Source organism: Salvia splendens, chromosome 10 (assembly GCF_004379255.2).
Source record: "Salvia splendens isolate huo1 chromosome 10, SspV2, whole genome shotgun sequence".
Classification (NCBI taxonomy): Eukaryota; Viridiplantae; Streptophyta; class Magnoliopsida; order Lamiales; family Lamiaceae; genus Salvia; species Salvia splendens.
Genome location: NC_056041.1, coordinates 28,874,715 through 28,895,944, shown reverse-complemented (window position 1 = coordinate 28,895,944; position 21,230 = coordinate 28,874,715). Strand labels below are relative to the sequence as shown.

The 21,230-nt window shown below is 45.3% G+C and overlaps 1 pseudogene; it reads left to right on the top strand.

Moving 5' to 3' along the window:
- The first annotated feature begins 3,491 nt into the window (after positions 1–3,491).
- LOC121752874 lies at positions 3,492–19,305 on the top strand (annotated as a pseudogene).
- Positions 19,306–21,230: the final 1,925 nt, after the last annotated feature.

Here is a 21,230-nt window from a genome sequence, read left to right as displayed (position 1 = left end):
TGGAGCGGATTCGTAGATGGAGCTTCAAACAAGATAGGAAGTGGAGCTGGTATTTTACTCGTCGCTCCCGACGGACACGAGGTAACCTACTCACTTCGGTTCCTATTCCCCACTACTAATAATGAAGCCGAGTACGAAGCCCTCCTGGCCGGACTCCAGTTAGCGCAAAGTCTACTCGTCAAATCTCTCAAAGTCCATTGTGATTCACAAGTCATAGTAAATCACATGTTGGGTACAAGTGAAGCTCGTGACAAGAGAATGAAGAAGTATTTGGACAAAGCGCAAAGCATCAGCCAAAGTTTCTCCTATTTTCGGATAATCCGCATTCCCAGAGCGGAAAATAGCCGAGCAGATACCTTAAGTAAGTTGGCCTCAGATCCGAGCTCAAAGGCGGAAGAATTAATGCATCGAAGCATTGATGAAGCCGAGGTACATTCAGTATCCAGCTCGCCGAACTGGATGACGCCGATCTTGCAGTATCTGGATCAAGGACAATTGCCCGAAGATAAGAGAAAAGCTCGGAAGATCACGTGCCGAGCACTTCGGTACGAACTTCATGAAGGAGTCCTCTTTAGAAAGTCTTACCTCCAGCCGTTATTGCGGTGCGTAGGACCAGAAGAGACGGACTACATCCTCAGAGAAGTTCATGAAGGATCGTGCGGCAGCCACATCGGAGCTAGAGCTTTAGCTAAAAAAGTTCTAAGATGGGGATATTATTGGCCAACCTTGGTACAAGAAGCAGTGCAGCTCGTCAAGACATGCCCGAAGTGCCAAATCCATGCAAATATCCCAAGGATGCCGCAGACCGATCTATTCACTATGCAAAGCCCTTGGCCTTTCATGCAATGGGGCATAGACATAGTGGGACCACTTCCTCAAGCTCCTCGGCAAATGAAATTCCTAATCGTTGCCGTGGACTACTTTACGAAGTGGGTGGAAGCTGAACCATTAGCTACGATAACAAGCTCGAAGGCATTGGATTTCGTCTGGAAGAACATAGTGTGCCGATTTGGCATACCCCACATCCTCATCTCGGATAACGGGACTCAGTTCACCGACAAGACGTTCAAGAATTGGTGCCAAGAGCTGAATATTCAACAGCGGTTCACTTCGGTCTCTCATCCACAAGCAAACGGACAAACGGAGGTAACAAATCGTATCCTGGTGAAAGGGTTAAAAGCTCGGTTAGAACAAGCCAAAGGACAATGGGTAGAAAATCTCCCTCAAGTCCTATGGTCCTACCGAACTACACCCACAACCTCCAACGGTGAAACTCCGTACAGCCTTGTGTACGGCACTGAAGCCGTAATTCCGGTGGAGATCGGCGTACCCAGTCCCCGAACTCTAAATTTCTCCTCAGATATAAATGACGACGGACTGAGAGCCGAGCTAGATCTTGCCGAAGAAAGAAGAGAATTGGCATGCATAAAAGCAGCCAAGTACAAGGAGCAAGTAGCCCGGTATTACAACCAAAGGGTGAAGAAGCTGCAATTTCAAGTGGGAGATCTCGTCTTGAGAAACAACGAAGTAAGCCGAGCAGAAAAGCTGGGCAAGCTCGAACCCACATGGGAAGGTCCGTATCGGGTGTCAGAAATCCTCGGCAAAGGGTCTTACAAATTGGCTCACATGTCAGGAGAACAGGTACCCCGAACATGGCACATTTCCAACCTCAAGAAGTTTCATTTGTAAGAGACAGTCCGGTCAGTCAGTCTTGAGTCCTGTCCGGTCAATGTGCTTTATTTGGTTTGCTTGATCTTTGTTTCTCTATGTGCTTTTTATTTGCCTCTATGCGTTTTGTCTATGTGTTTTGTCTGTCTCTGTGCGTGTCGTCTCTTACAAATGTTACTGAGGTATCTTGTTCTTCGAAGGCTGATCCCCTTCTTAGAACATATATAAGCTAACGATTGTGAGTCAAAGCTTCTACAGAAGATACAAGACCACAATTCAGCTTAAACAAGCAGTTCGTCTGAAACGAGCTGCAACAAGCCAACGATTGTGAGTCAAAGCTTCTACAGAAGATACAAGACCACAATTCAGTTTAAACAAGCAGTTCGTCTGAAACGAGCTGCAACAAGCCAACGATTGTAAGTCAAAGCTTCTACAGAAGATACAAGACCACAATTCAGCTTAAACAAGCAGTTCGTCTGAAACGAGCTGCAATAAGCCAACGATTGTGAAGTCCAAGCTTCTAAAGAGGATACAAGACCACAATTCGGCTTAAAAATCAAGCACTTCGTCTGAAACGAACTGCAACGAAAGTCCGATTCTCGCGATAAAACTTGCCTGAATTAGGACAAGGGAAAGTCCGATCCACGCGATAAAACTCGCCGAATTAGGACAAGGGAAAGTCCGATCCCCAAATTAGGACAACGGAAAGTTCGATCCGAGCGATAAAACTCGCCAAATTAGGACACAAACCAAGTCCGGTCAAAGAAGAGTTCACTTCATCAAACCGAGGACAAACATCAACTTACCCCGTACCTTTATCCAGAATGCCGAAGTGATTCACTTCACTTTTCGGGGGGGGGTAGTGATGGAGTACGTACTAAACAAGCCCAACAGCAGTAAAGCCCATCAGCCTAAAGCCCAAGAAAGAGTATCAGTTCGGCATGACTAAAGAGTTCAGTCCGGCACAACCAAAGAGTTCGGCCCCAGCTTACAGCTCGGTAAAAGCCAACCAATCAAACTCTGCTCTCAGGTCGGCATCAAGCTCTACTCTCAGATCGGCAAAAGCTGCTCGGCAATAATTCAGCAGTTCGGTCTCAGTATTCGACCGAACTAGGAGATAGTGGACTCATGCAGGATTTCCACCTCCACTACACCCACGATCTATTTAGTGGTGTCAAGCAGTCATTAACTCATGCAGGATAGTGGACCCATGCAAGATCGCCACGATCTCCACGACATCCACTACCTAGTAAATAGCTGCATGCCACGATCTTGGTCCTTTGTATAAGTAGAACCTAGATCAGATAGATAGAGGGACATTCTCTCGATCTCTAGAGATAAAATACAAAATAGCAAGTCTGTATTGTAAGCTGTAAAAAACAGATCAAGCAATACAACTCTGCCCTCTTTTCTTCCCGTGGACGTAGATTTACCTCAGTAAATCGAACCACGTAAATTCACCGTGTCGTGATCTGTGTTTTCCAGCATTCACTACATCAAAAATTCGCCGATTCATCAGATTACTTTATAGTTTAAATAGTTTTTAATTTGTTTTATTCAGTTTGATGGGTTTCAAAAAGCATCAGTGCAGATGGTGAAGATAGAAATTTGTGAGTTTTTTTACAGAAATTGAGAAGTAGTTGTTTGAATGTTTTTATCATTCTAGAGATAGAAATAGCTGCAAACTCTTTCACCTATGTGACACATGCCATTCAGTAATTGAGTGAAAATTTGGGCAGAAAAGTGGCAGTCTGGTTATTCTCGAAAACTCTCGTCTTATATAGTATAGGTAGATATAGATTAAGGATCTGGAAGTTGCTCCAATGGCGAAGAAACGCAAAACTCCTTCGTCTCTGCATACGAATGAACATAAATAGGAAGCAGTTCATAAAGTAGAAAAAGTCATAGATAAAGAGGAGGAAGAGGAGAAGAAGAAGAAGAAGAAGAAGAAGAAGAAGAAGAAGAAGAAGAAGAAGAAGAAGAAGAAGAAGAAGAAGAGGCATCAAAGCTAGAAACCCTTCGGGAATTATTGTAGCGTTTTGGAAAAGCCCAAATCATTAGACCTTCTCAAAGAAATGGTGCTGAAAGACCCAAAATTTCTCCCTAAAATTGTGCAGAAGGCGGATTCTGACCCCGCCCACCGCAAAATATTTGTTTTCGGGTTTGGTTGGGATGCCACCACCGAACAGCTCGTCCAGGCATTCAAGTCCTTCGGCCAAATCGAAGAGAGCAAGTTAATCACTGATAAGAACAATGGGCATGCCAAAGGATACGCCTTCATGATGTTCAAGACACGAGCCGCAACGAAGAATGTTCTCAATGTACCTCAAAAGAGGATCTGGAAGAGGACCGTCACGTGCCAGCTGGCGGCAATTGGCGCCTCTGCTGGAAACGCCACGTTAGTTCTCTCGGATTGGCGTTTCATCCCCAAAGATAAAACAACTACGTCTCTGGTGAAACAGCACCGCTATCAGCAGAGCTCCGGCGAACTGGATGGAGGAGATGGCAGAGCTTCGACATAAAAGACAATGTAGAGAGAGAGAGAGCTTATGATATGTATGCTGACCGTGGACGGACGTATCGGGACACGCTGCGCGTCTAGGTTCGTTCACGACGTGGACTTCATCATGTGTCACCCATGTAGGCTTTACCGCGTCATACTGACGAGGTGTCATCCCGCTTGGCTCGCTGACATGGAAACGTTGGTGCTCTAAAATGAACTACACCAACCAGGCTTGGGTCGAACCCAAGCACCGAGCCCCACGACCAGGCCCAAAGAACAGTCTAAAGACCACCTAAAGACCAATTGCCACGATCAAAGTCCAAGTCCAAGGACACGGACACGAGCATGGGCGCGGGCTCGAAGCTTGAGGCTCGAGGCACGCGGCACGTGGCTCACTGCTCGCGGCTCGCGGCGGGGCGAGCGGCGGCGCGCGCGTGTGGGCTCTACAGCCCATCTTAGTCCACTAGAATTATTACATGTAATAATTCTACTTATTAAATACTTGTTTAATAAGCTTGTTACTTTCAATGTGGGATAATTAACTCTTAATTAATCCCATGAGTTCTTTCATAGCTCATTTAATTAGCTCGCAATTTTGCACGACTTTAATCCATTATTTCTCACTCACCGGGAATCGGATTTGTGAAAAATGAATATACCACGGTCATCTACTCCGAACGTAGATCAACGCTATATCATTTAATTTCACAAAATTAAATGTCTCGTTGGAAGTATTATTGGTCAAATCCTATGACCGGGCATACGATTCCAACAATCCCCCACATGAGTGGAAATTGCCAAATGCATATGCATGCAGACACAAGCTCAACCCTCGAGAGGTATATAAGCATAAGGATAGGTAGTTGTTGGCTTTGAACCATCCATAGTTAACACCATCGGATACATAAGCGGCTTAGTAGCACGATGCTTTGAACTATTCCCCCACGGCGTGCACCGAGACAATGGTGTTAACACTTAAACACATCAACCTCATCCGTTCTCACATTTTGTGTCCTTTGCGGCCTTGGACACCACTTTAGATTCATAAGTGTCTTATTTGAAGCGGCCACACTTCACACTTACATATGTGATTCATAATCGAGTATCTTGCCCTACTCGGTCTCCTTGAGAACTCAATATCCTCGAGATCTTTAGGAGTCATTAAAAGTCATAGACTTAGCCTCACCACTAGGCAAGTTTTTCAACACTCTATTGCTCTCTAGGGAATAGATCCCATTGAACCAAGTTCTTGTGATCTCCAGTCATCATGGTTGGGTTACCACTATGACAATTCTTTAGTTTGTGGATTTCAAACCCATTCCCTCTAGTAACTTATTCGTTTGATCACGGTTTAACCTTTTGGTAAGCGGATCCGCTAGATTATCTATTGACTTCACATAGTCAATTGTAATCACCCCTGTTGTGATCAAATGTCTCACGGTATTATGTCGTCGACGTATATGTCGAGACTTACCGTTATAGAATCCATTGTTTGCCATTCCAATAGCAGCTTGGCTATCACAGTGAATCAACACTGGTGGCACTGGCTTAGACCAACATGGAATATCTTCAAGGAAGTTCTTAAGCCATTCGGCTTCCTCACCAGCTTTATCTAAAGCTCTGAATTCCGATTCCATGGTTGATCGCCATACATGTCTGTTTCGTGGATTTCCACGAGACAGCGCCACCCCCAATAGTAAAGACGTATCCACTTGTTGAAAGTGAGTCTTTATTGTCGGATATCCAATTTGCATTACAGTACCCTTCAAGTACCGGGGTTATCTCGAGAAGTGTAGCCCATGATTTTGAGTATATTTTAAGTATCTCAAAACCCTTATAATAGCTCTCCAATGCTCTCTGCTTGGATTGCTCGTGTAACGACTCAACTTGTTCATGGCACAAGCAATATCAGGTCGAGTGCAATTAGTCAAGTACATAATGCACCCGATGACCCATGCATACTCTTCTTGTGCAACGGACTCGCCTTTATTTTTATTCTAGTGAACGTCGAGTTCATAGTAGTCTTAACCGGTGCGCCATCGGAGGCATTGGATTTCTTCAATATTTTCTCAACATAATGTGATTCTGTTAAGATGATTCCGTCGGATGTTCTTAGAATCTTCATTCCAAGAATTACATCGGCTAGACCCATGTCTTTCATGTCAAAATTTTTCTTTAACATGGCCTTTGTATCGTTAATCGCTTGAGTGTTACTACCCAAGATTAACATATCATCAATGTATAGACACACTATAACATGACCGTTATCGGTGCTCTTAATGTAGACACATTTGTCGTATTCATTGATTTTAAACCCATTTGATAACATCACATTATCAAACTTCAAGTGTCATTGCAACGGTGCTTGTTTCAATCCATATAGGGACTTTATGAGTTTGCATACCTTTTTCTCTTGTCCATGTACTACAAACCCTTCGGGTTGTTCCATATAGATTTAATCTTCTAATTCACCATTTAGAAACGCTGTCTTTACATCTATTTGATTAATCTCAAGATTGTGCAGTGGAGTAATCGCGAGAAGCACTCGGATAGATGTAATCCTTGTTACAGGTGAATGGGTATCGAAGAAGTCATGTCCTTCCTCTTGTTTAAAACCATTTACTACCAGTTAGGCCTTATATTTATCAATTGTTCCATCAGCCTTAAATTTCCTTTTAAGGACCCATTTGCATCCTAAAGGTTTCGCACCTTCAGGTAGATCAACCAACACCCAAGTGTGGTTTAGCAAAATTGAATCAATTTCGCTTTGAACAGCTTCTCTCCAATGTAGCCCGTCTGGGCCATCAAAGGCTACTTTTATAGATGTTGGTTCTTCATCTAACATAAAAGCAATGTAGTCAGGACCAAATGTTTTTGGTGTTCAGACCCTACTACATCTTAGTACTGTATCATTTCGATCGGGCCTTGCACGCTTGCGCGATTCAGGTTCTTCATCCAATGATTTAGAACTAGTGGATTCCTCTTCAATTCTCATCTCAGAATTGGTTGCGACCTCTTCTTTGTCTTTGTCTTTGCAAGGAAATGTATTTTCAAGAAATACGACATTCTTTTACTCGATTGTTGTTCCTACAGTTATAGTTGGTATTTCAAACTTGTGAACAACAAATCAATATGCACTACTGTTAAGTGCATATCCAATGAAGATACAATCAACTGTTTTAGGTCCAATTGTAACTTCTTTGGGCCAAACACCCCCACACTTTAAGGTATTTGTAGGATGGTTTCCTTTCCTTTCCTTTGAGTGGGATTTTGTTTTGGATATAGTTGGCTGTCAAGATAGCCTCCCCCCACATGTTCTGGGGCAATCCTGAACTAAGTAACAACGCATTCATCATCTCTTTTAGAGTTTGATTTTTGCGTTCTGCAACACCTTTAGATTGTGGTGAGTATGTAGCAGTTGTTTGATGAATTATACCTCTTGCATTGCATAACTCCTCAAACGGGGCTACATATTCGCCTCATCTATCACTTCGAATCGTTTTGATTTTACAACCAAGTTGATTCTCAACTTCGTTCTTATAATTTTTGAACGCTTCAATTGCTTCATCTTTACTTCTTAAAAGATAAATGTAGCAATACCTTGTGCAATCATCTATAAAAGTGATACAATACTTTTTACCACCTCTAGTTTGCACCATCCTTAAATCACATATATCCCGTGTGAATTAATTCAAGGGGTTTTGTGCTTCGTTCAACCGAGTGAAACGGTAACTTAGTCATTATCGCTTCAAGACATATTTTACATTTGTCTTGGGTATCCACTTCATTAGCCTTTAGTAAATCTAAATTTACTAAACTTTTAATGGCTTTTGAATTTACTTGTCCCAATCTACAATGCCACAAATTTGAACACTCAGTCAAGTAAGAGGCGTGTATCCACACTAAGCTTGAAATGTCCATCGGTTACATAACCTTTTCGGAGTGACTTTCCAAACATGTACAATGCAAACCTATCAGACTCAAATATAAGTTTAAACCCCTTATTAACTAGTATTGATCCTGACACTAGGTTCTTGCGGATGTCCAGGACGTGCAGCACATCCTTCAAAGTGATTGAGACCCACGGACGTCATCATGAGAATCACGTTGCCAATGCCGAGGACTTCGGACGATGCTTGATTCCCCATGTTGATCTTCCTCCCTTCAACAGCAGTGTAGGAGGAAAACTTGCTTTTGTCGGAGCAGACATGAGCAGTAGCGTCGGTGTCAATGTACCAGCCACCCTTGTTATCAACAAGGTTCACTTCTTCGGTGACCATAACAACGAGGTCATTCTCATCCCAGTCCTTGAACTCCTTCTCAACGACGTGGGCAGTCGCCTTCTTCTTCTTTCTGCGGTAGTCTTTGGCAAAGTGGCCAGGTTTGCCACATTTGTAGCAATCCCCTTCAAACTTCTTTGCAGGCTGCTTTCCCTTCCCTTTGTCCTTTTGACTTTGACGAGGGCGTTTGTTGGAGAGACCGCCCCGCTCCAATAGGTTGGATTTTCCTTCAAGTGGGCTAAAGCCCTTAGCCTTTTGATCGCTTTTGCCCACATCAGCTTCAATGTGTAGTTTCACGATCAAGTCTTCGAGAGTCATCCTCTTTCCCTTGTGTTTGAGGTAGCTCTTGAAGTCCTTTCAACTAGGAGAAACTTCTCAATGATCGTGCACCTTGTGAATTTGTCGGGCAAGTCAGCCACAAGTGCGTGGATGAGCATTTGGAACTCTTGAACTTGTTCCATGACAGGTCGGGAGTCGACCATTTTGTAGTCCAAAAATTTGGGTACTACAACATTTTCAGTACCTGCTGCATTGTCGATACTATACTTCTTTTCTAGGCTTTCCCACATCTCTTTTGATGTGTTTACAACGGAGTATACTTGTACAAACAATCATCTAAAGCATTTAGAATGAATTTTTTACAAAGATAATCTCCTTTTCGCTAAGCTTCATAGTCCGCCATGACTTCGATCATTGTCTCTTGATCACTTGGCGTAGGCGACTCATCTTCCATGAGGAAATTTGCGATGCCCAACAACTTGGTTGGGCATAGAGCCCCCACCATTCATGTTGAGCATAGAGCCCACCATGGTCGCACCGGCCCCAAAGGAACCGGCACCCGTGTTAGACCCGAAGACCCCAACACTTGATCCAATAAAGGATCCGATGGAACCACTAAAAGTAGAACCAACCGACCCACTCGAGGTGGATCCAACAGTGGGCCCAAAGGGGTTTGAAACCCATGAGAGTGTTGATGAAGTGGTGAACCCTGGGGTTGGGATCATCGTCGGATTCGACGACGTGTTGACCGGTGCAGTGGTCGACATGGTGGATGGAGTTGCAGCGGCGGTGGTGGCAGCGACAGTGTTGGATTCAGTCGACATCTCCAACAAAGGTAGTAAGGTTTCGAAAGTATTTAGGTTCAGTTATGTCCAAATCCTTTCAAAGACAAGTTATATCTCGTCTTGCGATTGTTGGTTTCTTGGATTACAAGATATAAACCGGGTGTAATACAACCTAAAAGAAGGAATACATAATGGAAAACTGAAACTGAATTACAATGTAAAATTCAAAACAGATAAACAGTGAACAGTAGTTAGCCGAGTCAAGGAGTCCTCTTTCCGCAAGACGAGATACGCCCCAGTAGTGCTCTCGGATTGGTGTTTCGTCCCCAAAGATAAAATGGCTACGTCTTTGGTGAAGCAGCATCGCTATTAGCAGAGCTCCGGCGAACTGGATGGAGAAGTGGGCAGAGCTTCGACAGAAAAGACAATGCAGAGAGAGAGAGCTTATGCTGTGTGTGCTTGTGAATTGGTGTAGAGATGTACGGAATGACTAGCCTATATATAGACTCAGTCCACTGTAGGGGTCAACCAGTCATGATGGTTGTCATCATTGCGAGGCTGTAACCGCCGACCCTTACAAGACGATACAAACTGTTATGAGAGCTGGAGAGGCTGACCCTGGACGAACGTATCGGGACACACTGCGCGTCTAGGTTCATTCACGATGTGGACTTCATCACGTGTCAGCCATGTAGGCTTTACCACGTCATACTGACAAGGGGTCATCCCGCTTGGCTCGCTGACGTGGAAACCTTGGTGCTCTAAAAAGAACTAGACCAACCAGCCTTGTGTCGAACCCAAGCACCGAGCCCCATGACCAGGCCCAAAGAACAGTCCAAAGACCACGAGCATGGGCTCGGGCTCGAGGCTCGAGGCACGCGGCGGGGCGGGCGTGTGGGCACTACAGCCCATCTTAGTCTACTAGAATTATTACATGTAATAATCCTACTTATTAAATACTTATTTAATAATCTTGTTACTTTCAATGTGGGATAATTAACTCTGAATTAATCCCATGAGTTCTCTCATAGCTCATTTAATTAGCTTGCAATTTTGCGCGACTTTAATCCATTATTTCTCACTCACCGGGAATCAGATTTGAGAAAATGAATATATCACGGTCATCTACTCCGAACGTAGATCGACGCTATATCATTTAATTTCATAAAATTAAATGTCTCATTGGAAGTATTATTGGTCAAGGACCGGGCATACGATTCCAACATAGCCGAGGGAGGAAATACTAGGAAAATGTACGTGGCAAATGTAGCACCCCATGTAAGCTTCGAGAAGCTCAAGGCATTTTTTGGGAGGTTTGGCGAGATGGACGAAGGGAGATCCTGTTACAAATAAGTTCAAAGGATTCGCCATTATAACTTATAAGTGAACGAAAGGGTACAAGAAACCAATTAAGGTGGTTGAGAATTGTCAATTGCATTGCTAGAAATTTGTTGAGAATTTTGCCAACAATTTGTCTGGGCAGACTAGTAACAGTAGTGTGAACGCTGCAGCTACTGTTGTTAACTACAGTAATTTGGGGATGAATGATGGAGTACGTACTAAACAAATACTAAACAAGCCCAACAGCAGTAAAGCCCAAGAAAGAGTATCAGTTCGGCATGGCTAAAGAGTATCAGTCCGGCATGACTCAAGAGTTCAGTTCGGCACAACCACAGAGTTCGGCCCCAGCCTACAGCTCGGTAAAAGCCAACCAATCAAACTCTGCTCTCTGGTCGGCATCAAGCTCTACTCTCAGATCGGCAAAAGCTGCTCGGCAATAATTCAGCAGTTCGGTCTCAGTATTCGACCGAACTAGGAGATAGTGGACTCATGCAGGATTTCCACCTCCACTACACCGACGATCTATTTAGTGGTGTCAAGCAGTCATTAACTCATGCAGGATAGTGGACCCATGCAAGGTCGCCACGACCTCCACGACATCCACTACCTAATAAATGCTGCATGCCACGATCTTGGTTCAATGTATAAATAGAACCTAGGTCAGATAGATAAGTTCCTTCGGTTAACTTCTGTTAAGCTCTCTAGAGAGAAAATAGCAAATAGCAAGTCTGTATTGTTAGCTGTAGAAAACAGATCAAGCAATACAACTCTGCCCTCTTTTCTTCCCGTGGATGTAGATTTACCTCAGTAAATCGAACCACGTAAATCTCTGTGTGTTGATCTTCCTTTATTTTTACAAGCATTCATCACCATCAAAAATTCGCAGATTCATCACTGGCGCCGTCTGTGGGAAACAGAGAACCAAATTTGTGATAAAGCGAATTTTTGACCCTTTTTTCCACCCCAAAAAAAATGCATACCAGATCACATACCACCCGTAATACCGTTCGTGATCACCGTGAGGAAGCTAGTCCAGCTCGCAGGTCTGAAAAACGGCCTCGGGAGACATCTACCTCCGGTTCTCACGAAGGAGGAACAAGCCACTCCAGGAGTCATCGCACCGAGTCTTCCCAGCAGCCCGATTTAAATGAAGCTGTCAAGCTGTTCTTGGCCGAGAAGCAGGAGGAGTTCTTAACCTTCCTGCAGAAGAGCCAACAGCCGGAGAAGACAACGGCGGATTCTCCCTCCTCATCCAGACATGAAAGTCACTACCGCAGTAGTGACGTGTCTTCCAGGAGAAAGAATCCTCAACCCCGACATGTTCCAGTTCCTCCTCGGTACCGGAACCACAGGAGAACTCCATCTCCTCCGTACCGAAGAGATGTCGGGTTCGCCATGTACGGAGCATTAAAGACTCCGTTCTCGGACGACATCACCCGAACTCCTTTGCCGCGGAACTACCGGACACCGTCAATGACTTATGACGGGCTAGAGGATCCTCATGACTTCTTGGGACGCTACCAATATAATATGGCGAACCAGGGTCTCAATGAGGTCCATATGTGCAAGCTGTTCCCCGAGCTGCTCATCGGGAACGCCAGAAGGTGGTTCGACAGCCTTCCTCAAGGCAGCATTAGATCCTACCGAGATCTAATGGATGCTTTCCACAGGAGGTTCTTTCAGAAAGCAGAAGCCCGGATCACTTCGGCTCAGCTGCTTTCTATACGTCAAGGTCGCGACGAAAAGATCAGCGACTTCCTGACGAGATTCCATAAGGAATGCCTACAAGTAGATAATCTCAATGATCTACTTGTCATTTCGGCATTCCAAAATGGAATCCTGCCCGGAGCTCTCTACAGAAAGCTCGTGGAGTGCGGTCCGCAAACAGCTCAAGAAATGTGGGACATTGCGGACCAGTTTTCCCGTGCGGATGAGGCAGACCGTCGAAAACGGTCTTTAGACAGCTCATCCCGAGGAGACGAAAAGAAGCCCGATCATAGCGATCAGAGGCTTCCTCGCCGAACTCCTTTTGAAAGAATTCAAAGGGCACCGGTACAAGGCAGATTGGGACCACGTCTCAACCCCGAGAAGCCGCCCGCTCAGTTCGTACCGCTGAACAAGTCAAGAGCGGAAATTTTCGAACTACATTCCGATATGTTCGAAAGACCAAAGCGGATGACGAAATCAGCCGTGCGGCGACCTCAGGATCAATATTGCTCCTTCCATCAAGCCCACGGACACGATACCGAGGAGTGCCGAGATTTGGCTGCAGGTATTGATGTTCTTGTGAAAACAGGAACGTTAAAAAAATATCAAAGCAAGCAGCCGAAAAAGAACAAAAAGCAGAGAGGTGCGAACTGCAATCCTCAGGATCCGAAAAGGCATGAGGATCCCGAAGACGACGACGAGCCGCAATATGATGGAGTAATCCTGACTATTGATGCTCTCCCTGCCGGGAAGACTAAGTCGTCCTTAAAAGCAGAACGCAGAGGTTCCAATCAAGAGGAGCCAACACATAAAAGGCTGAAAAAAGACGAAGTGATTACATTTTCAGATGCCGATCCCGTCCCAGCCATCTCTCCTCACCAAGACGCTATTGTCATTCAAGCCGGAGTGGCAAACAAACTGATCCACAGAGTATTTGTGGATACAGGAGCGTCAGTCAGCATTCTTTTTAAAGAATGTTTCGATAAAATGGAAGTGGATCCAGCTCGGCTCAGTCCGGCTCCACTTCCTCTGAAAAGTTTCGCCCAGGAGGACACCCGCCCTGAAGGTATTATCAGCCTTCCGATCACGGTGGGAAAAGCGCCTACAAGCTCCAATACGATGATCGAGTTCTTTGTGGTGAAAGCTCGGTCCCCGTACAACATCATCCTGGGGAGAGACTGGCTCAACACAGTTCGGGCCGTTTGCTCTACTTATCACCTCACCATCAAGATCCCTACTAAAGGAGGGATAGCGGTCATCCGAGGTGACCAAAAGAGAGCAAAGGAATGTCTACAAATTGCGCTTAGAAGTGCCGAGCAGTCAGATCGGCACCACCAAGCATAGCAATCACAGCAGCCGGAGTCAGAGGCGATGACCGAAGCCATACCGGAGCCGAACTCGATGACAGTTCAGCTGTACGAAGACGATCCATCCAGAACGGTTAAGATCGGCTTCGCGGGAACGCCCCTACTTCGGGAAAAAACCATCCAGCTCCTCAAGGAGTATAAAGACGTCTTTGCATGGTCTCCGTTGGACATGACCGGAGTGCCCCCCGAGGTAATCACTCATCGGTTAAATATTGATCCTTCGGTCCGGCCGATAAAACAGAAGCAAAGACTCTTTGCGGCAGAAAGAAGCCAAGTCATCCATGACGAAGTCCGCCAATTACTAAAAGCGGATGTACTATTCGAGGTGAAATATCCTTCTTGGGTGGCCAATCCTGTGATGATCAAGAAAAAAGAAGGAGGATGGCGGATGTGCATAGATTTTACCGATCTAAACAAGCACTGTCCTAAAGATTGCTATCCCCTTCCGAATATAGATAAAAAAGTAGAAGCTTTGATCGGCTTCGAAATTTTCTGTTTTCTTGATTTATACAAAGGATATCACCAAGTGTTGATGGATGAGAGTGACGCTCCGAAAACAGCTTTCATTACCGATTTCGGCATTTTCGCTTATAAAAAGATGCCATTCGGTTTAAAGAATGCCGGAGCCACTTATCAAAGGATGGTAGACAAGCTTTTTCGGCACCTAATCGGGAAACAGGTTGAAGTGTATGTCGACGACATAGTTGTCAAAAGCAAAAGCACTTCGGAGTACGAAGACAACCTCAAATCCACTCTCGACGTGCTCCGAAAAGCCAACCTCAAACTCAACCCCCAAAAATGTACCTTTTTGGTAGATTCGGGAAAATTTCTGGGTTGTTGGGTTTCAAAGGACGGACTCAAGGCAAATCCCTCAAAAGTTCAAGTCGTTCAGCACATGGCAATGCCGAAGTCCATACATGACGTGCAAAGGCTAACCGGATGTCTAGCCGCACTGAATCGATTCCTTTCCCAAGCAGCCGAAAAGCAACTGCCATTCTTCAAGGTGTTAAAAAAGGCACCAAAGTTCGAGTGGGGAGCCGAGCAGAAAAAGGCCTTTGACGAGCTCAAAAGTTATCTAGCCGAGCTTCCTATTCTCTCTGCTCCAACCGAAGCCGAAGTAATATTCTTATACTTAGCGGCATCAGATCAAACCATCAGCGCGGTGCTTGTACGAGAAGAAGGCCTAAAGCAGTTTCCCATCTACTTTACAAGCCGAGCATTAAGAGGTCCAGAAACAAGGTATCAACCTCTGGAAAAAATTGCTCTGGCGTTAGTAAATGCAGCAAGGAGACTGCGGCCATACTTCTATGCTCACAAGGTATGCGTCTTAACCGATCTGCCTCTTCGGCAAGTTTTGACCAAGCCAGAAGCGTCAGGCAGAATCGCCAAATGGGCCATAGAGCTGGGAGAACACTCAATCGAGTACCTACCTCGGAAGGCCATCAAGGGACAAGCCTTGGCAGATTTTCTTACAGAAGCCAAGTTCGATCAAGCAATCCCTGTCATTGCCGAACAGAAAAAGTCTGCCAATGCCGAACTAGCACAGCCCTTGGAATCCGAAGTAGAGCCGCCAGACTGCTGGAGCGGATTCGTAGATGGAGCTTCAAACAAGATGGGAAGTGGAGCTGGTATTTTACTCGTCGCTCCTGACGGACACGAGGTAACCTACTCACTTCGGTTCCTATTCCCCACTACTAATAATGAAGCCGAGTACGAAGCCCTCCTGGCCGGACTCCAGTTAGCGCAAAGTCTGCTCGTCAAATCTCTCAAAGTCCATTGTGATTCACAAGTCGTAGTGAATCACATGTTGGGTACAAGTGAAGCTCGTGACGAGAGAATGAAGAAGTATTTGGACAAAGCGCAAAGCATCAGCCGAAGTTTCTCCTATTTTCGGATAATCCGCGTTCCCAGAGCGGAAAATAGCCGAGCAGATACATTAAGTAAGTTGGCCTCAGATCCGAGCTCAAAGGCGGAAGAATTAATACATCGAAGCATTGATGAAGCCGAGGTACATTCAGTATCCAGCTCGCCGAACTGGATGACGCCGATCTTGCAGTATCTGGATCAAGGACAATTGCCCGAGGATAAGAGAGAAGCTCGGAAGATCACGTGCCGAGCACTTCGGTACGAACTTCATGAAGGAGTCCTCTTTAGAAAGTCTTACCTCCAGCCGTTATTGCGGTGCGTAGGACCAGAAGAGACGGACTACATCCTCAGAGAAGTTCATGAAGGATCGTGCGGCAGCCACATCGGAGCTAGAGCTTTAGCTAAAAAAGTTCTAAGATGGGGATATTATTGGCCAACCTTGGTACAAGAAGCAGTGCAGCTCGTCAAGACCTGCCCGAAGTGCCAAATCCATGCAAATATCCCAAGGATGCCGCAAACCGATCTATCCACTATGCAGAGCCCTTGGCCTTTCATGCAATGGGGCATAGACATAGTGGGACCACTTCCTCAAGCTCCTCGGCAAATGAAATTCCTAATCGTTGCCGTGGACTACTTTACGAAGTGGGTGGAAGCTGAACCATTAGCTACGATAACGAGCTCGAAGGCATTGGATTTCGTCTGGAAGAACATAGTGTGCCGATTTGGCATACCCCACATCCTCATCTCGGATAACGGGACTCAGTTCACCGACAAGACGTTCAAGAATTGGTGCCAAGAGCTGAATATTCAACAGCGGTTCACTTCGGTCTCTCATCCACAAGCAAACGGACAAACGGAGGTAACAAATCGTATCCTGGTGAAAGGGTTAAAAGCTCGGTTAGAACAAGCCAAAGGACAATGGGTAGAAAATCTCCCTCAAGTCCTATGGTCCTACCGAACTACACCCACAACCTCCAACGGTGAAACTCCGTACAGCCTTGTGTACGGCACTGAAGCCGTAATTCCGGTGGAGATCGGCGTACCCAGTCCCCGGACTCTAAATTTCTCCTCAGAAATGAATGACGACGGACTGAGAGCTGAGCTAGATCTTGCCGAAGAAAGAAGAGAATTGGCATGCATAAAAGCAGCCAAGTACAAGGAGCAAGTAGCCCGGTATTACAACCAAAGGGTGAAGAAGCTGCAATTTCAAGTGGGAGATCTCGTCCTGAGAAACAACGAAGTAAGCCGAGCAGAAAAGCTGGGCAAGCTCGAACCCACATGGGAAGGTCCGTATCGGGTGTCAGAAGTCCTCGGCAAAGGGTCTTACAAATTGGCTCACATGTCAGGAGAACAGGTACCCCGAACATGGCACATTTCCAACCTCAAGAAGTTTCATTTGTAAGAGACAGTCCGGTCAGTCAGTCTTGAGTCCTGTCCGGTCAATGTGCTTTATTTGGTTTGCTTGATCTTTGTTTCTCTATGTGCTTTTTATTTGCCTCTATGCGTTTTGTCTATGTGTTTTGTCTGTCTCTGTGCGTGTCGTCTCTTACAAATGTTACTGAGGTATCTTGTTCTTCGAAGGCTGATCCCCTTCTTAGAACATATACAAGCACACGATTGTGAGTCAAAGCTTCTACAGAAGATACAAGACCACAATTCAGCTTAAACAAGCAGTTCGTCTGAAACGAGCTGCAACAAGCCAACGATTGTGAGTCAAAGCTTCTACAGAAGATACAAGACCACAATTCAGCTTAAACAAGCAGTTCGTCTGAAACGAGCTGCAACAAGCCAACGATTGTGAGTCAAAGCTTCTACAGAAGATACAAGACCACAATTCAGCTTAAACAAGCAGTTCGTCTGAAACGAGCTGCAATAAGCCAACGATTGTGAAGTCCAAGCTTCTAAAGAGGATACAAGACCACAATTCGGCTTAAAAATCAAGCACTTCGTCTGAAACAAACTGCAACAAAAGTCTGATTCTCGCGATAAAACTTGCCTGAATTAGGACTAGGGAAAGTCCGATCCACGCGATAAAACTCGCCGAATTAGGACAAGGGAAAGTCCGATCCCCAAATTAGGACAACGGAAAGTTCGATCCGAGCGATAAAACTCGCCAAATTAGGACACAAACCAAGTCCGGTCAAAGAAGAGTTCACTTCATCAGACCGAGGACAAACATCAACTTACCCCGTACCTTTATCCAGAATGCCGAAGTGATTCACTTCACTTTTCGGGGGGGGGTAGTGATGGAGTACGTACTAAACAAATACTAAACAAGCCCAACAGCAGTAAAGCCCAAGAAAGAGTATCAGTTCGGCATGGCTAAAGAGTATCAGTCCGGCATGACTCAAGAGTTCAGTTCGGCACAACCACAGAGTTCGGCCCCAGCCTACAGCTCGGTAAAAGCCAACCAATCAAACTCTGCTCTCTGGTCGGCATCAAGCTCTACTCTCAGATCGGCAAAAGCTGCTCGGCAATAATTCAGCAGTTCGGTCTCAGTATTCGACCGAACTAGGAGATAGTGGACTCATGCAGGATTTCCACCTCCACTACACCGACGATCTATTTAGTGGTGTCAAGCAGTCATTAACTCATGCAGGATAGTGGACCCATGCAAGGTCGCCACGACCTCCACGACATCCACTACCTAATAAATGCTGCATGCCACGATCTTGGTTCAATGTATAAATAGAACCTAGGTCAGATAGATAAGTTCCTTCGGTTAACTTCTGTTAAGCTCTCTAGAGAGAAAATAGCAAATAGCAAGTCTGTATTGTTAGCTGTAGAAAACAGATCAAGCAATACAACTCTGCCCTCTTTTCTTCCCGTGGATGTAGATTTACCTCAGTAAATCGAACCACGTAAATCTCTGTGTGTTGATCTTCCTTTATTTTTACAAGCATTCATCACCATCAAAAATTCGCAGATTCATCAATGAACACATGTATGTTGGGAGAAAATTTGAATGCGGGCGGGTTTTTGATGTCGTAGAATCCATGGATTGGATTGGCAGGGAATGCCTTATTAGCTGCCTCAATATTTGGTGTATCAATGGGGGGAATGAGTGGTAACTATGGGATCAATAGCATAAGTCCTACAGTGATCGGCGCGCAAGAAGCTATCAATGCGATATTTTTGCTTTAATATAATGATGCTAGGAACATGCTGCCAAGGCTTAATATAGTATTCTGAACAAGAAAATATAAATTTTTCGAAAGGAATTTTCTGTATCTCGACTCTCAAGAGGTTGCCTAATATAAAAGCCTTAGAACTAATAGTATTTACAATCTCAGTTGCATCTTCAATTTTGTTGCCACATGGAATATTTATTTCTTGTTTTTTTGTTAGTTTATCCCTACATTCACTGTGCTATAGTTATAGGTTCTCAAACAAATCGCTGTGCTTGTGCTGATGCTCATTTGGCCGTCTATGGTTTCTACGAGTCTCTTATTATGAAGAAACACTTTGAGATATTCATAATGCAGGGTGATGATTCCGCGAATTATTGATGATGATAAATGCTCGTAAAAATAAATCACGACACAGAGAATTTAACGTGGTTCGATTTACTGAGGTAAATCTACGTCCACGGGGAGAAATGGGGGCAGGTTTGTATTGCTTGATCTGCCAAATACAGCTTACAACACAGACTTGCTATATGATTGTTTCTCTAGAGAGATTCTAACCCCTTCTATCAGATCTAAGTTCTATTTATATAATGAACTCAGATCATGGCTTGCGTCACCACCCTAAGTCGTGGATGTCGTGTAGGTTATGGCCTAAGATCGTGGGTGAAGCGTAGGTCATGGCCTACGATCGTGGCCTGAACTGACATCACGTGGTAGTGGGTGTGTTGGACATCCGGTATGGGTCCACTAACTCCTTGTTCGGTCGAATACCGAGACCGAACTGCTTTGGTTGCCGATCTGAGAGTAGAGCTTGATGCCGACCTGAGAGCAGAGCTTGATTGGTTGGCTTTTACCGAGCTGTAGGCTGAGGCCGAACTCTTTGGTAATGCCGAACTGAACTCTTGGGCTTTGGGCTGGCCGAGCTGTCACTGCTATTGGGCTTTGGGCTGGCCGAGCTGTCACTGCTATTGGGCTTGTTTAGTACGTACCCCATCACTACCCCCCCCGAAAAGCGAAGTGATTCACTTCGGCGAAGCGAGTCACTTCGGCATTCTGGAAAAGGGTACGGGGGAGGCTGAAGTCAGGGGACGTGCCCTGCGCGTGACTGCATTAAATGCGGCATTAAATGCGACAGTAAAATCCGGCCGTTGAATCCTGAAAAGGTGGGATATGAAACGGTGCGATGATTTGAAATCTTTTCCAAATCTGATAAATACCGTCTTTCTTCATCATTTGAACACCTTTGCTATTGGCTTCTTCTGCACTCTCTATCTTCTGCGTGAAAAATTTCCTTCCGCTTTCAAAAATTTCTTCAGACTACCTTCACCTTCAAAAAGTAAGAAAAATGTCTTCTTCTTCTTCTTCGGAGTCGGGTAGCGTTAGGAAAGGGGGTAAGGGGTCTTCTAGCCGGAAAGAATCCGGGGAGAAGACCGTAGAGTATTTTCACAGTATCTTGAGTAAGGATACTGTGATATCCCTTTACGAAAAATACTCTTTTCCTGGGGGGAAGGCGGTGGTACCTGACGGTGATCACAGGGCTGACTCCCCGCCGGAGGGTTACGTCACCGTGTACGAGGCCTGCTTAGAATGCGGGCTTCGTTTCCCCCTCCCTTCTGCCTTTATAGATTTACTAGATTTTTTTCAGCTTCCTTTAGGCCAGGTGACTCCGAACTCTTGGAGGCACTTGTCGGCCTTCGCTGCCGAACTCCGTAGGTTAGGAAGGGATTTGTCTTTGAAGGCGATCCTTAAATTCTTTCAATTTAAGAGGAAGGGGTCTTGGTTTTACTTGATCCCTTTACAGCCCTTTAGGGCCTTTTGTAAAACGAAGTGGCCGAAGTGGCAAAATCGCTTCTTCTACTATGATAGGACCGCGGCTCCTAGTTTTCCCTGGAGAGGGCCGGAGTCCGTTATCCGTCACCCTCGGCCTGAACCGTTGGACGAGCTCGATGGCGAGCTCAACAAGATTCCCATAGTTAGGAAACAATACACGGAGTCTGAGCTCGTCAAGGGCGACGTCGTGTTCGACATCTCGTCTTCGGACGAAGAGGCCGAGGGTGAGGATTTCTCTTTATCTTTATGCTCTACTGCTTTAACGAAGAAAATCTGACTTTGCTTTCTTGCTTTTTGGCAGTGTTCATGTTGAATAAGGCTATCAGAAAGTCCTCCGAGCTTGTGGAGCCGGAGAGAGAGAAGGCTACCAGCTCGGCGCCTGATGCCGAGAAGAATCCGAAGAGGCAAAAGACCTCTTCGGGTCCAAAGAAGCCGGAGTCGACTTCGGCAAGCAAGAAGGGGAAGACCCAGAAGCC